Below are 13,391 nucleotides of genomic sequence, written 5' to 3'. Positions count from 1 at the left end.
GGTTGCTTGGTTGGCCAAAAAGGGCGTATGCGTTTTTTCCTGAATATATTCTGGAAAAAATGCATACGCCCTTTTTGGCCAAGGGCATCATTGTCGAGGTTTTGCCGCTTTTCCTGTGCTTTAAAGGCGATTCGAATCTACCTCCTGAAATCTGTTTCCTGCAATTCTGCCTTGCTTTCAAATCCTCTTCGTTGCCTTCCCTCAATATATTTCTGGGCGAGAGTTATCATTTCTAAGTCTGCAGGTTTGTGAATTGCAGTGCCCCTGAGCTCCATTCTTCAACTCGCTTTCTTGGGAGCTGGCCGCAAAAGCGCAGGATTGCTTCAGGCCGTATTCTGCTTCCTGGCGGCAGGCTGAGCCTGTGGTTAATTCTTCTTCCTGATGGGAAAATAGAGTGACCTGTGCCTGTCCCAACACCTAGAGCTAGTCTCTCATTGGTTCCCCCTCTTCCCGTTCATCCTCAGGACAAATTGCAACCTGTACGGAACAGGAGGATAAAGGTGCTGATTCTCCAAGGAGGGAGATTTCTAGTAAAGCGGCTGGAATGGCGAACCGGAGCACAAGGAGATGAGAAATGAGGTGCGTTTTAGAAACCTTTCCCGATCACACGGTGTACCATCTTCGGGGTTTCTAATGCGTGTTTTCAAAGTAGGACGATGCCCCTGAACCTGGAGATTTGGGACCCATGGGATGGGTACCACGCCGTATTACTTTAAAGGGTCTGCCTTTGCTCACCCAACCTCACCAAACCTCTCAGCCCCAAGAGTGTCCACCCTTATGTCTCAATCAGCTGTGGGTCTAGATATGGTCAATCCAGGTGGCATCACAGCCCCTGAACGAATTTTGTAAGAATTTCTCTCTCTTTCACTGTCTTTGTTTCACGGGTTTTGAAAAGTAATTGATTTTTATAATGGGGTTTAGCTGCTTTTCACTGCTGTGTTTATGCCGCTTTACACCCACTTGACTCACTTACAGAGAGATATCAATACATAGGTTTTAAGATTCTTACTAGTCAGATATATTCTTGGGCGGTGAATAGGGGGTGTTGAGTCCAGTTCACTGAGCAAGGAGTAGGTCTTGTGTATTACATATTGGGTTTCTGGAACGGTATCTGAGCTAATTTGAAACCCTTGTTTTATGCATCACCCCACCTCACCTTTCCCGTTAAGCAGCCATAGTGTGTTTTCTAAACGTGTGACTCTGTTCTGTTTTGTAATTCAGTTCAAGGGTAGCGGTTTTTACATTCCCTCTATAAGTGATATCTTATGATAAGTGTCTTTTTCTGTGTGACTTATTTCACTTAGAATCGTCATACCTAAATCCACTCATCATGCTGCTACTAGCCTTATGACATTGATTTCATGGCTGAGTGATATTCCATTGTACATAAGGACCGCAACTTCTTTATCCATTCTTCTCTTTCCTGGGATATTTAAGGTGTAACGAAGTGGAGGTTCTTGTCAACAGAGTAGCCCAAAACTTTGGGGTGCCTGTGTCTTGCTGAGTTTTAGTTTTCCCAATTTATACGCCCATGAGTGGAAGTGCCCTATGCTCTCTAAGCTGAGTTTTTTAGATGTCTCAGGACACACCGTACACTTCTCCAGAGTGGCTGTTGGCAATTTACATCCCGCCCATCAGCGTAGCAAGGCTCCCATTTCTCCATGGCCTGTCCTGCATTTCTGGTTTTGACACTTTATTCAGCATGGCCCTTTTGACCGATGGGAAGCGAGACTTCTTTGGAGCGCTGATTTGCCTTTCCAGGTTGCTTGGTTGGCCAAAAAGGGCGTATGCGTTTTTTCCTGAATATATTCAGGAAAAAACGCATACGCCCTTTTTGGCCAAGGGCATCATTGTCGAGGTTTTGCCGCTTTTCCTGTGCTTTAAAGGCGATTCGAATCTACCTCCTGAAATCTGTTTCCTGCAATTCTGCCTTGCTTTCAAATCCTCTTCGTTGCCTTCCCTCAATATATTTCTGGGCGAGAGTTATCATTTCTAAGTCTGCAGGTTTGTGAATTGCAGTGCCCCTGAGCTCCATTCTTCAACTCGCTTTCTTGGGAGCTGGCCACAAAAGCGCAGGATTGCTTCAGGCCGTATTCTCGTTCCTGGAGACAGGCTGAGCCTGTGGTTAATTCTTCTTCCTGATGGGAAAAATAGAGTGACCTGTGCCTGTCCCAACACCTAGAGCTAGTCTCTCATTGGTTCCCCCTCTTCCCGTTCATCCTCAGGACAAATTGCAACCTGTACGGAACAGGAGGATAAAGGTGCTGATTCTCCAAGGAGGGAGATTGCTAGTAAAGCGGCTGGAATGGCGAACCGGAGCACAAGGAGATGAGAAATGAGGTGCGTTTTAGAAACCTTTCCCGATCACACGGTGTACCATCTTCGGGGTTTCTCATGCATGTTTTCAAAGTAGGACGATGCCCCTGAACCTGGAGATTTGGGACCCATGGGATGGGTACCACGCCGTATTACTTTAAAGGGTCTGCGTTTGCTCACCCAACCTCACCAAACCTCTCAGCCCCAAGAGTGTCCACCCTTATGTCTCAATCACCTGTGGGTCTAGATATGGTCAATCCAGGTGGCATCACAGCCCCTGAACGAATTTTGTAAGAATTTCTCTCTCTTTCACTGTCTTTGTTTCACGGGTTTTGAAAAGTAATTGATTTTTATAATGGGGTTTAGCTGCTTTTCACTGCTGTGTTTATGCCGCTTTACACCCACTTGACTCACTTACAGAGAGATATCAATACATAGGTTTTAAGATTCTTACTAGTCAGATATATTCTTGGGCGGTGAATAGGGGGTGTTGACTCCAGTTCACTGAGCAAGGAATAGGTCTTGTCTCTTACATATTGGGTTTTTGGAACGGTATCTGAGCTAATTTGAAACCCTTGTTTTATGCATCACCCCACCTCACCTTTCCCGTTAAGCAGCCATAGTGTGTTTTCTAAACGTGTGACTCTGTTCTGTTTTGTAATTCAGTTCAAGGGTAGCGGTTTTTACATTCCCTCTATAAGTGATATCTTATGATAAGTGTCTTTTTCTGTGTGACTTATTTCACTTAGAATCGTCATACCTAAATCCACTCATCATGCTGCTACTAGCCTTATGACATTGATTTCATGGCTGAGTGATATTCCATTGTACATAAGGACCACAACTTCTTTATCCATTCTTCTCTTTCCGGGGATATTTAAGGTGTAACGAAGTGGAGGTTCTTGTCAACAGAGTAGCCCAAAACTTTGGGGTGCCTGTGTCTTGCTGAGTTTTAGTTTTCCCAATTTATACGCCCATGAGTGGAAGTGCCCTATGCTCTCTAAGCTGAGTTTTTTAGATGTCTCAGGACACACCGTACACTACTCCAGAGTGGCTGTTGGCAATTTACATCCCGCCCATCAGCGTAGCAAGGCTCCCATTTCTCCATGGCCTGTCCTGCATTTCTGGTTTTGACACTTTATTCAGCATGGCCCTTTTGACCGATGGGAAGCGAGACTTCTTTGGAGCGCTGATTTGCCTTTCCAGGTTACTTGGTTGGCCAAAAAGGGCGTATGCGTTTTTTCCTGAATATATTCAGGAAAAAACGCATACGCCCTTTTTGGCCAAGGGCATCATTGTCGAGGTTTTGCCGCTTTTCCTGTGCTTTAAAGGCGATTCGAATCTACCTCCTGAAATCTGTTTCCTGCAATTCTGCCTTGCTTTCAAATCCTCTTCGTTGCCTTCCCTCAATATATTTGTGGACGAGAGTTATCATGTCTAAGTCTGCAGGTTTGTGAATTGCAGTGCCCCTGAGCTCCATTCTTCAACTCGCTTTCTTGGGAGCTGGCCGCAAAAGCGCAGGATTGCTTCAGGCCGTATTCTGGTTCCTGGCGGCAGGCTGAGCCTGTGGTTAATTCTTCTTCCTGATGGGAAAAATAGAGTGACCTGTGCCTGTCCCAACACCTAGAGCTAGTCTCTCATTGGTTCCCCCTCTTCCCGTTCATCCTCAGGACAAATTGCAACCTGTACGGAACAGGAAGATAAAGGTGCTGATTCTCCAAGGAGGGAGATTTCTAGTAAAGCGGCTCGAATGGCGAACCGGAGCACAAGGAGATGAGAAATGAGGTTTGTTTTAGAAACCTTTCCCGATCACACGGTGTACCATCTTCGGGGTTTCTCATGCATGTTTTCAATGTAGGACGATGCCCTTGAACCTGGAGATTTGGGACCCATGGGATGGGTACCACGCCGTATTACTTTAAAGGCTCTGCGTTTGCTCACCCAACCTCACCAAACCTCTCAGCCCCAAGAGTGTCCACCCTTATGTCTCAATCAGCTGTGGGTCTAGATATGGTCAATCCAGGTGGCATCACAGCCCCTGAACGAATTTTGTAAGAATTTCTCTCTCTTTCACTGTCTTTGTTTCACGGGTTTTGAAAAGTAATTGATTTTTATAATGGGGATTAGCTGCTTTTCACTGCTGTGTTTATGCCGCTTTACACCCACTTGACTCACTTACAGAGAGATATCAATACATAGGTTTTAAGATTCTTACTAGTCAGATATATTCTTGGGCGGTGAATAGGGGGTGTTGAGTCCAGTTCACTGAGCAAGGAGTAGGTCTTGTGTATTACATATTGGGTTTCTGGAACGGTATCTGAGCTAATTTGAAACCCTTGTTTTATGCATCACCCCACCTCACCTTTCCCGTTAAGCAGCCATAGTGTGTTTTCTAAACGTGTGACTCTGTTCTGTTTTGTAATTCAGTTCAAGGGTAGCGGTTTTTACATTCCCTCTATAAGTGATATCTTATGATAAGTGTCTTTTTCTGTGTGACTTATTTCACTTAGAATCGTCATACCTAAATCCACTCATCATGCTGCTACTAGCCTTATGACATTGATTTCATGGCTGAGTGATATTCCATTGTACATAAGGACCGCAACTTCTTTATCCATTCTTCTCTTTCCTGGGATATTTAAGGTGTAACGAAGTGGAGGTTCTTGTCAACAGAGTAGCCCAAAACTTTGGGGTGCCTGTGTCTTGCTGAGTTTTAGTTTTCCCAATTTATACGCCCATGAGTGGAAGTGCCCTATGCTCTCTAAGCTGAGTTTTTTAGATGTCTCAGGACACACCGTACACTTCTCCAGAGTGGCTGTTGGCAATTTACATCCCGCCCATCAGCGTAGCAAGGCTCCCATTTCTCCATGGCCTGTCCTGCATTTCTGGTTTTGACACTTTATTCAGCATGGCCCTTTTGACCGATGGGAAGCGAGACTTCTTTGTAGCGCTGATTTGCCTTTCCAGGTTGCTTGGTTGGCCAAAAAGGGCGTATGCGTTTTTTCCTGAATATATTCAGGAAAAAACGCATACGCCCTTTTTGGCCAAGGGCATCATTGTCGAGGTTTTGCCGCTTTTCCTGTGCTTTAAAGGCGATTCGAATCTACCTCCTGAAATCTGTTTCCTGCAATTCTGCCTTGCTTTCAAATCCTCTTCGTTGCCTTCCCTCAATATATTTCTGGGCGAGAGTTATCATTTCTAAGTCTGCAGGTTTGTGAATTGCAGTGCCCCTGAGCTCCATTCTTCAACTCGCTTTCTTGGGAGCTGGCCACAAAAGCGCAGGATTGCTTCAGGCCGTATTCTGGTTCCTGGAGGCAGGCTGAGCCTGTGGTTAATTCTTCTTCCTGATGGGAAAAATAGAGTGACCTGTGCCTGTCCCAACACCTAGAGCTAGTCTCTCATTGGTTCCCCCTCTTCCCGTTCATCCTCAGGACAAATTGCAACCTGTACGGAACAGGAGGATAAAGGTGCTGATTCTCCAAGGAGGGAGATTTCTAGTAAAGCGGCTGGAATGGCGAACCGGAGCACAAGGAGATGAGAAATGAGGTGCGTTTTAGAAACCTTTCCCGATCACACGGTGTACCATCTTCGGGGTTTCTCATGCATGTTTTCAAAGTAGGACGATGCCCCTGAACCTGGAGATTTGGGAACCATGGGATGGGTACCACGCCGTATTACTTTAAAGGGTCTGCGTTTGCTCACCCAACCTCACCAAACCTCTCAGCCCCAAGAGTGTCCACCCTTATGTCTCAATCACCTGTGGGTCTAGATATGGTCAATCCAGGTGGCATCACAGCCACTGAACGAATTTTGTAAGAATTTCTCTCTCTTTCACTGTCTTTGTTTCACGGGTTTTGAAACGTAATTGATTTTTATAATGGGGTTTAGCTGGTTTTCACTGCTGTGTTTATGCCGCTTTATACCCACTTGACTCACTTACAGAGAGATATCAATACATAGGTTTTAAGATTCTTACTAGTCAGATATATTCTTGGGCGGTGAATAGGGGGTGTTGAGTCCAGTTCACTGAGCAAGGAGTAGGTCTTGTGTATTGCATATTGGGTTTCTGGAACGGTATCTGAGCTAATTTGAAACCCTTGTTTTATGCATCACCCCACCTCACCTTTCCCGTTAAGCAGCCATAGTGTGTTTTCTAAACGTGTGACTCTGTTCTGTTTTGTAATTCAGTTCAAGGGTAGCGGTTTTTACATTCCCTCTATAAGTGATATCTTATGATAAGTGTCTTTTTCTGTGTGACTTATTTCACTTAGAATCGTCATACCTAAATCCACTCATCATGCTGCTACTAGCCTTATGACATTGATTTCATGGCTGAGTGATATTCCATTGTACATAAGGACCGCAACTTCTTTATCCATTCTTCTCTTTCCTGGGATATTTAAGGTGTAACGAAGTGGAGGTTCTTGTCAACAGAGTAGCCCAAAACTTTGGGGTGCCTGTGTCTTGCTGAGTTTTAGTTTTCCCAATTTATACGCCCATGAGTGGAAGTGCCCTATGCTCTCTAAGCTGAGTTTTTTAGATGTCTCAGGACACACCGTACACTTCTCCAGAGTGGCTGTTGGCAATTTACATCCCGCCCATCAGCGTAGCAAGGCTCCCATTTCTCCATGGCCTGTCCTGCATTTCTGGTTTTGACACTTTATTCAGCATGGCCCTTTTGACCGATGGGAAGCGAGACTTCTTTGGAGCGCTGATTTGCCTTTCCAGGTTGCTTGGTTGGCCAAAAAGGGCGTATGCGTTTTTTCCTGAATATATTCTGGAAAAAATGCATACGCCCTTTTTGGCCAAGGGCATCATTGTCGAGGTTTTGCCGCTTTTCCTGTGCTTTAAAGGCGATTCGAATCTACCTCCTGAAATCTGTTTCCTGCAATTCTGCCTTGCTTTCAAATCCTCTTCGTTGCCTTCCCTCAATATATTTCTGGGCGAGAGTTATCATTTCTAAGTCTGCAGGTTTGTGAATTGCAGTGCCCCTGAGCTCCATTCTTCAACTCGCTTTCTTGGGAGCTGGCCGCAAAAGCGCAGGATTGCTTCAGGCCGTATTCTGCTTCCTGGCGGCAGGCTGAGCCTGTGGTTAATTCTTCTTCCTGATGGGAAAATAGAGTGACCTGTGCCTGTCCCAACACCTAGAGCTAGTCTCTCATTGGTTCCCCCTCTTCCCGTTCATCCTCAGGACAAATTGCAACCTGTACGGAACAGGAGGATAAAGGTGCTGATTCTCCAAGGAGGGAGATTTCTAGTAAAGCGGCTGGAATGGCGAACCGGAGCACAAGGAGATGAGAAATGAGGTGCGTTTTAGAAACCTTTCCCGATCACACGGTGTACCATCTTCGGGGTTTCTAATGCGTGTTTTCAAAGTAGGACGATGCCCCTGAACCTGGAGATTTGGGACCCATGGGATGGGTACCACGCCGTATTACTTTAAAGGGTCTGCCTTTGCTCACCCAACCTCACCAAACCTCTCAGCCCCAAGAGTGTCCACCCTTATGTCTCAATCAGCTGTGGGTCTAGATATGGTCAATCCAGGTGGCATCACAGCCCCTGAACGAATTTTGTAAGAATTTCTCTCTCTTTCACTGTCTTTGTTTCACGGGTTTTGAAAAGTAATTGATTTTTATAATGGGGTTTAGCTGCTTTTCACTGCTGTGTTTATGCCGCTTTATACCCACTTGACTCACTTACAGAGAGAAATCAATACATAGGTTTTAAGATTCTTACTAGTCAGATATATTCTTGGGCGGTGAATAGGGGGCGTTGAGTCCAGTTCACTGAGCAAGGAGTAGGTCTTGTCTATTACATATTGGGTTTATGGAACGGTATCTGAGCTAATTTGAAACCCTTGTTTTATGCATCACCCCACCTCACCTTTCCCGTTAAGCAGCCATAGTGTGTTTTCTAAACGTGTGACTCTGTTCTGTTTTGTAATTCAGTTCAAGGGTAGCGGTTTTTACATTCCCTCTATAAGTGATATCTCATGATAAGTGTCTTTTTCTGTGTGACTTATTTCACTTAGAATCGTCATACCTAAATCCACTCATCATGCTGCTACTAGCCTTATGACATTGATTTCATGGCTGAGTGATATGCCATTGTACATAAGGACCGCAACTTCTTTATCCATTCTTCTCTTTCCTGGGATATTTAAGTTGTAACGAAGTGGAGGTTCTTGTCAACAGAGTAGCCCAAAACTTTGGGGTGCCTGTGTCTTGCTGAGTTTTAGTTTTCCCAATTTATACGCCCATGAGTGGAAGTGCCCTCTGCTCTCTAAGCTGAGTTTTTTAGATGTTTCAGGACACACCGTACACTTCTCCAGAGTGGCTGTTGGCAATTTACATCCCGCCCATCAGCGTAGCAAGGCTCCCATTTCTCCATGGCCTGTCCTGCATTTCTGGTTTTGACACTTTATTCAGCATGGCCCTTTTGACCGATGGGAAGCGAGACTTCTTTGTAGCGCTGATTTGCCTTTCCAGGTTGCTTGGTTGGCCAAAAAGGGCGTATGCGTTTTTTCCTGAATATATTCAGGAAAAAACGCATACGCCCTTTTTGGCCAAGGGCATCATTGTCGAGGTTTTGCCGCTTTTCCTGTGCTTTAAAGGCGATTCGAATCTACCTCCTGAAATCTGTTTCCTGCAATTCTGCCTTGCTTTCAAATCCTCTTCGTTGCCTTCCCTCAATATATTTGTGGACGAGAGTTATCATTTCTAAGTCTGCAGGTTTGTGAATTGCAGTGCCCCTGAGCTCCATTCTTCAACTCGCTTTCTTGGGAGCTGGCCGCAAAAGCGCAGGATTGCTTCAGGCCGTATTCTGCTTCCTGGCGGCAGGCTGAGCCTGTGGTTAATTCTTCTTCCTGATGGGAAAATAGAGTGACCTGTGCCTGTCCCAACACCTAGAGCTAGTCTCTCATTGGTTCCCCCTCTTCCCGTTCATCCTCAGGACAAATTGCAACCTGTACGGAACAGGAGGATAAAGGTGCTGATTCTCCAAGGAGGGAGATTGCTAGGAAAGCGGCTGGAATGGCGAACCGGAGCACAAGGAGATGAGAAATGAGGTGCGTTTTAGAAACCTTTCCCGATCACACGGTGTACCATCTTCGGGGTTTCTCATGCATGTTTTCAATGTAGGACGATGCCCTTGAACCTGGAGATTTGGGACCCATGGGATGGGTACCACGCCGTATTACTTTAAAGGCTCTGCGTTTGCTCACCCAACCTCACCAAACCTCTCAGCCCCAAGAGTGTCCACCCTTATGTCTCAATCAGCTGTGGGTCTAGATATGGTCAATCCAGGTGGCATCACAGCCCCTGAACGAATTTTGTAAGAATTTCTCTCTCTTTCACTGTCTTTGTTTCACGGGTTTTGAAAAGTAATTGATTTTTATAATGGGGTTTAGCTGCTTTTCACTGCTGTGTTTATGCCGCTTTACACCCACTTGACTCACTTACAGAGAGATATCAATACATAGGTTTTAAGATTCTTACTAGTCAGATATATTCTTGGGCGGTGAATAGGGGGTGTTGACTCCAGTTCACTGAGCAAGGAATAGGTCTTGTCTCTTACATATTGGGTTTTTGGAACGGTATCTGAGCTAATTTGAAACCCTTGTTTTATGCATCACCCCACCTCACCTTTCCCGTTAAGCAGCCATAGTGTGTTTTCTAAACGTGTGACTCTGTTCTGTTTTGTAATTCAGTTCAAGGGTAGCGGTTTTTACATTCCCTCTATAAGTGATATCTTATGATAAGTGTCTTTTTCTGTGTGACTTATTTCACTTAGAATCGTCATACCTAAATCCACTCATCATGCTGCTACTAGCCTTATGACATTGATTTCATGGCTGAGTGATATTCCATTGTACATAAGGACCACAACTTCTTTATCCATTCTTCTCTTTCCGGGGATATTTAAGGTGTAACGAAGTGGAGGTTCTTGTCAACAGAGTAGCCCAAAACTTTGGGGTGCCTGTGTCTTGCTGAGTTTTAGTTTTCCGAATTTATACGCCCATGAGTGGAAGTGCCCTATGCTCTCTAAGCTGAGTTTTTTAGATGTCTCAGGACACACCGTACACTTCTCCAGAGTGGCTGTTGGCAATTTACATCCCGCCCATCAGCGTAGCAAGGCTCCCATTTCTCCATGGCCTGTCCTGCATTTCTGGTTTTGACACTTTATTCAGCATGGCCCTTTTGACCGATGGGAAGCGAGACTTCTTTGTAGCGCTGATTTGCCTTTCCAGGTTGCTTGGTTGGCCAAAAAGGGCGTATGCGTTTTTTCCTGAATATATTCAGGAAAAAACGCATACGCCCTTTTTGGCCAAGGGCATCATTGTCGAGGTTTTGCCGCTTTTCCTGTGCTTTAAAGGCGATTCGAATCTACCTCCTGAAATCTGTTTCCTGCAATTCTGCCTTGCTTTCAAATCCTCTTCGTTGCCTTCCCTCAATATATTTGTGGACGAGAGTTATCATTTCTAAGTCTGCAGGTTTGTGAATTGCAGTGCCCCTGAGCTCCATTCTTCAACTCGCTTTCTTGGGAGCTGGCCGCAAAAGCGCAGGATTGCTTCAGGCCGTATTCTGGTTAATGGCGGCAGGCTGAGCCTGTGGTTAATTCTTCTTCCTGATGGGAAAATAGAGTGACCTGTGCCTGTCCCAACACCTAGAGCTAGTCTCTCATTGGTTCCCCCTCTTCCCGTTCATCCTCAGGACAATTAGCAACCTGTACGGAACAGGAGGATAAAGGTGCTGATTCTCCAAGGAGGGAGATTTCTAGTAAAGCGGCTCGAATGGCGAACCGGAACACAAGGAGATGAGAAATGAGGTTTGTTTTAGAAACCTTTCCCGATCACACGGTGTACCATCTTCGGGGTTTCTCATGCATGTTTTCAATGTAGGACGATGCCCTTGAACCTGGAGATTTGGGACCCATGGGATGGGTACCACGCCGTATTACTTTAAAGGCTCTGCGTTTGCTCACCCAACCTCACCAAACCTCTCAGCCCCAAGAGTGTCCACCCTTATGTCTCAATCAGCTGTGGGTCTAGATATGGTCAATCCAGGTGGCATCACAGCCCCTGAACGAATTTTGTAAGAATTTCTCTCTCTTTCACTGTCTTTGTTTCACGGGTTTTGAAAAGTAATTGATTTTTATAATGGGGTTTAGCTGCTTTTCACTGCTATGTTTATGCCGCTTTACACCCACTTGACTCACTTACAGAGAGATATCAATACATAGGTTTTAAGATTCTTACTAGTCAGATATATTCTTGGGCGGTGAATAGGGGGTGTTGACTCCAGTTCACTGAGCAAGGAATAGGTCTTGTCTCTTACATATTGGGTTTTTGGAACGGTATCTGAGCTAATTTGAAACCCTTGTTTTATGCATCACCCCACCTCACCTTTCCCGTTAAGCAGCCATAGTGTGTTTTCTAAACGTGTGACTCTGTTCTGTTTTGTAATTCAGTTCAAGGGTAGCGGTTTTTACATTCCCTCTATAAGTGATATCTTATGATAAGTGTCTTTTTCTGTGTGACTTATTTCACTTAGAATCGTCATACCTAAATCCACTCATCATGCTGCTACTAGCCTTATGACATTGATTTCATGGCTGAGTGATATTCCATTGTACATAAGGACCACAACTTCTTTATCCATTCTTCTCTTTCCGGGGATATTTAAGGTGTAACGAAGTGGAGGTTCTTGTCAACAGAGTAGCCCAAAACTTTGGGGTGCCTGTGTCTTGCTGAGTTTTAGTTTTCCCAATTTATACGCCCATGAGTGGAAGTGCCCTATGCTCTCTAAGCTGAGTTTTTTAGATGTCTCAGGACACACCGTACACTTCTCCAGAGTGGCTGTTGGCAATTTACATCCCGCCCATCAGCGTAGCAAGGCTCCCATTTCTCCATGGCCTGTCCTGCATTTCTGGTTTTGACACTTTATTCAGCATGGCCCTTTTGACCGATGGGAAGCGAGACTTCTTTGGAGCGCTGATTTGCCTTTCCAGGTTGCTTGGTTGGCCAAAAAGGGCGTATGCGTTTTTTCCTGAATATATTCAGGAAAAAACGCATACGCCCTTTTTGGCCAAGGGCATCATTGTCGAGGTTTTGCCGCTTTTCCTGTGCTTTAAAGGCGATTCGAATCTACCTCCTGAAATCTGTTTCCTGCAATTCTGCCTTGCTTTCAAATCCTCTTCGTTGCCTTCCCTCAATATATTTGTGGACGAGAGTTATCATGTCTAAGTCTGCAGGTTTGGGAATTGCAGTGCCCCTGAGCTCCATTCTTCAACTCGCTTTCTTGGGAGCTGGCCGCAAAAGCGCAGGATTGCTTCAGGCCGTATTCTGGTTCCCGGAGGCAGGCTGAGCCTGTGGTTAATTCTTCTTCCTGATGGGAAAAATAGAGTGACCTGTGCCTGTCCCAACACCTAGAGCTAGTCTCTCATTGGTTCCCCCTCTTCCCGTTCATCCTCAGGACAAATTGCAACCTGTACGGAACAGGAGGATAAAGGTGCTGATTCTCCAAGGAGGGAGATTTCTAGTAAAGCGGCTCGAATGGCGAACCGGAGCACAAGGAGATGAGAAATGAGGTTTGTTTTAGAAACCTTTCCCGATCACACGGTGTACCATCTTCGGGGTTTCTCATGCATGTTTTCAAAGTAGGACGATGCCCCTGAACCTGGAGATTTGGGAACCATGGGATGGGTACCACGCCGTATTACTTTAAAGGGTCTGCGTTTGCTCACCCAACCTCACCAAACCTCTCAGCCCCAAGAGTGTCCACCCTTATGTCTCAATCAGCTGTGGGTCTAGATATGGTCAATCCAGGTGGCATCACAGCCCCTGAACGAATTTTGTAAGAATTTCTCTCTCTTTCACTGTCTTTGTTTCACGGGTTTTGAAAAGTAATTGATTTTTATAATGGGGTTTAGCTGCTTTTCACTGCTGTGTTTATGCCGCTTTACACCCACTTGACTCACTTACAGAGAGATATCAATACATAGGTTTTAAGATTTTTACTAGTCAGATATATTCTTGGGCGGTGAATAGGGGGTGTTGACTCCAGTTCACTGAGCAA

This window comes from Balaenoptera borealis, assembly GCF_965194805.1.
Source record: "Balaenoptera borealis genome assembly, chromosome: 9".
Lineage (NCBI taxonomy): Eukaryota > Metazoa > Chordata > Mammalia > Artiodactyla > Balaenopteridae > Balaenoptera > Balaenoptera borealis.
This window is presented reverse-complemented; position numbering follows the sequence as displayed.